This window comes from Pelecanus crispus, chromosome 9 (genome assembly GCF_030463565.1).
Source record: "Pelecanus crispus isolate bPelCri1 chromosome 9, bPelCri1.pri, whole genome shotgun sequence".
Taxonomy (NCBI): domain Eukaryota; kingdom Metazoa; phylum Chordata; class Aves; order Pelecaniformes; family Pelecanidae; genus Pelecanus; species Pelecanus crispus.
The window spans coordinates 11,204,710-11,208,965 of record NC_134651.1 but is presented as its reverse complement, the minus strand read 5'-3'; positions in this window follow the sequence as shown (position 1 = coordinate 11,208,965).

Genomic DNA, 4,256 nt, shown 5'->3' with positions numbered 1-4,256 from the left:
GGTCCCTAATTGGGAAGGGGGGAGCTCTGCCTGGCAGAAATGCCAGCGCTGGCCCCCGGCGTGGCGGGGGCAGCCCAGTGCCACTCGCAATAGCCATCACTGTCAGATGCGGGTTCCTGGCCATGGCTGAACTATCTGCCCATTTAAATTCAGCAAGGCCCAAAATGTCGGGAGTTTTGAAGGCGGCCACAAAGCAGCGGCGCAGGGAAGGCAGGGCCAGGTGTTGGCTCAGACACAGCCCCCGGCCGCGGGCTGAGACCCTCTGACGTGCCCGTGTGACACCTGAGCTGCAGTTGCCTCCGATGTGGCCTCATCCTGCTCCCTGGCAGAGCTGCTGGCCCAGCCACGTATAGCTCTTGGCACCAGAAAATACATTTTCCTCCGAGACCAAAAATTTCAGTTCACTGTAAACATCAAGAGAGTGGCTTGTGATTAAGCAGTCAGGGGTTTACAGCATCCCGAGGATGTGAAGTGCTATTTAAGTGATAACTATTTTTACTGTTGTTACTTATTACGTGGGGCTGGTCGGTGCTGGGGTCCGGCCCCCTCCGCATGGCAGGTGTTCCCGGCACGAAATGCCGGTGTAATGCTGGCAAGCCTCAGGCGAGCATCGCAAAAGCAGGTGGCTGTGTTCCTCCTGCTCCTTCCACAGGCTCCTGAAGGCAAGAATCACAAGGGGAGACATTTTGGCCCTGGGGAGGGTGCTTAAGGCCAGACCCTTAGAGGCGTTCAGGTTGCTAAACCCATGGGGGAACCAAGCTTCTTCTTCCCCACAGCAAAGCACTGAAATGCTGCTGCTTTTAAGCTCATGTTTCAAGGGGTGCATCCCTACAGAGTGGGGCAAGGCACGATCAGGCACTGCTTTTGAGGGAAATGCCCCATTTTTCTCCCCCCACCCTGTGATCTGGCCAAGCGCAGGCAGCTCTGCTCATCCCGTAAGGGTGACAGCAGGACCACAACCCCCAGCTCCTGGTGCCTGTGCTGGGGCTCAGGCTCACAGCTGCAGCAGGTTTGGGTTCTACAGCTCCCTGACGGCCACCCCACTTTGCTGCCAGATGCTACCTCCTCGGGCAGGCTGGCAGGCAGCATCCCAGCTGCCAAAGGGGACTCTGCACAGGGGGACCGTGGGGCCGGCGCATGCATCGTCCTCCCTACGGCTAGCTGGGCTGCAAAGCGGCTGCGGCACTTGTGACACCTTATTTGTACACAGAATAACATTTTGCAGTATCGCTCATGCTTTGCTGCAGTGCTCGGGGTCATTAAATCTGAAGGAGCCAAGAATCCCCTCCACCAAGCACCGTGCCACCATGAATCCCACGCAGACACCGGTACTCCAGCATCACGGCAGAGCCCCGGCCCCCACCACAGCCATGCATCCTCTTCCCCAAACGGGATGCTCCCTGGGATGTGCTGCAAAGGCCAGAGGACGAGCTAAGCCAGAGCAAACCCCCAGGCAGCTTCCAAGGGGTTAAGGGGCTGCGCACACCCGCTCTCCCCGCTGCCTTTCCGACCTCCTCCTCGCAAAAGGCAAACAAAGAGGCTCTCCTAAGCGAACAAAACCCCACGTACCTCTGCCTGCCATAATGGCATTAGGAGAAGGCCGGGAAGAGATCCTAGCTCTCCGCTCACATTTAAGCGTACAAAAACAAACAAAAAAAAAAAAAAAAGGAAGAAGTTAAAGCCATCTAAAAGTGCCTCCCTCTCTCCCAGAAGAGCGATAAAGGCTTTTTGGCAGAGCGAGGTTGTGTTTATTTTGGTTTGTGTTGTGTTGCTGCTCTGACCCCCTCAGCTGTTAGACGGCAAACTTGACAGCCTGATTGTTTTTACTGGACCACGCCAGAGTTTTTTGCTTTGCACAAGAGATCTGGGAGCAGTTTGCACTGATTGCTTCGGAGGGCTCCGACCAGGGACCATCGCCTTGTCCTGCGCCGTGCCCTGCGTCTCAGGCAGGACCGCAGCCGGGGCTCAGCCCGCAGCTGGTTTAAATCATCACTTTCTTCCCATTTCACTGCATAAGGCAGCGCTTGAAGATTTTCCTTTCTGTTCTGCTGAAATGTGACTCTAATTAGATGATAACAAGGCTCTGACATTTTCTAATCGTAATCCTATCCGTGCAAGGGGACGTTATTAAAACGATTAAAATTATTGATAAAGGAGAGGAAGGACACTCGGTCAGAGAGCTCTCTATTTGGCCCATGGCGCGGGAGGGGGAGGACAGGTCTGGGTCTGTCCCCTGGGATAAAGCCACCACTGTCCCCGAGGATGTGCAGTTTTCTAAACACTTGCTTAAGTAACGCAACACCTCCCACCAAGCGGGAGCCTCCCATCATGAGCAGGACTTAAAGAAAGGCAGTTTCAGCAACAAAAGGCGGACCAAGCCTTCAGGGATAACAAATGAAGCACAGTTTCATCAGACCTGAAGCTACCAAGCAGAGAGCTGGACCCAGCGTTTCCCACACCTGTATGTGCTCCTGTAGGAGTCCCAGTGCAAACATTACCACTTCATATTATGTGGCTTTTAGACCCTCTTTCTGGAAGGTTTTTGCTCCATGGGATTAGCATGGGGGACGAGCAATCGGGCTGTCATCTGCTTGGGTGAAATTAAAGGGAACCATGCCCCTGTTCACAAGATGAGTGGCTATTTTTTAAAGCCAGGCACCTCTCTGCAGGTAAGGGTCAGAAACAGAGATGGAAAAGTCCCAAGGGCTAAAGTTTCCACAAAGTAACGGTGAACAGGGCAAGGTTTTATTTTTACTGCCTTTGAAACCCGTTGAGGCAATGCAGCAGCTATATCTTCTCCGACCTAGGAGACAGGCATGCGATACCCTACACCCCCTGTCCCAAATCAGCCATCGGGTGCCGCACACCCAGCTGCATGCCACACGAGGGACATCTCAGCCATGCCGGCTGCAGCCTACCTTGCAGTCCATGAGCACCAGGGCCAGACCCACCATCACTCGCCTTGGTGGTCCCCGACTCTGCATCGCTTCTGCAGGATCCCGTTGTTTTGTCTGCGGGATCCTTCACTTCACAGGGCTCCATGCCCAGCTCCACATCAGCCCTGCCTGGCATGGAGGCAGGCAGCTCTGAGCCAGTTTTCTGCTCCAGAAACCTCGGGAATCTCCCTTGGTGTTTCCCAGAATAGCCCCAAGGCTCCTCTAATTTCCTACAGCTGCTGCACACCAGCACAGCAGCAAGCGGGCAGCTCCACCCGGAGCATCCCTGACCCAGCCCTGGCAGGTGGCCGGGACATCGGCCACAGCCCCAGGAGCTGGGGGATTCCTCACCCCGGGGGAAGCCCCTACATCTGCAGAGAACAAGGCTCATTTTGTAACACTGAAACAAAGCAAAACCCATCGAAGGGAGACAGAGAAATGCAGGCAGCAAAGCCTGTTAGCCAAGACACTGGAGGACAGCTTGCAGGCTCCAACACCAGCCCTCCTTGCTCCCCGAGGGCAGGGAAGACACACAGCACTACCTGTCCCGACTCACACAGATCCATGTAGTTCTTGTGTTCTTGAGGATAAAACAGCAGGAATTTTCCCAGCAGTTGGTGACCCCCCGACTGACTGCCGGCAACACCCACAGCCCTGCTCAGCGTGGCTACCTCCGCCTGTGGGGTGCAGGTCCCCGGGGAGCACGCTGCCAGACTGTTGGGGGGTCAGTACAGTCAGCAGGTGCCCAAGGACGGGGCGTCTGAGATGCCTCTCCCCAGCATTAGTTTGCACACAAAGTCAAACTGCCAATACGCAGAGGACTGAAGACACCAGCGAGCCGCAGCCCTTCTCCAAGAGAAGTCTTCCAGAGATAGCAAACCATTTGCAGAGAACAATTTATTCATTCAATTTACACCTTATTTCTCTTCACAAGCAGATCATAGCCTCCATGAAATTGCTCATTGCTAGAAATTATGCAGCAAATATTTCAGGATACGTATCTCCAGCAAATTGCCTGCTGCCAGTGCTATTTCCCTATTCACAGTCGGAAATCTGAGCTGTTTTGATAGGACGTACAGCTTCCATAGCATGGCTCGTTCCCCATCACGGAGGTATGATGGTCTCCCAGCCTGGCACCAACAGGCAGCGCTTCTTAGCTTAAAATAAAAAGCTCACAACAGAATCGACCTTACAATGCAAATATTCACGATTATGAATTTGAAAATCACTTCCTATGAATAAGCCTGCACAGTTTGCATTAAAATATGCTGCTTCAGCATCATTCCTGCTTGTGTACATGTTTGCTAGAACAGCCACAGA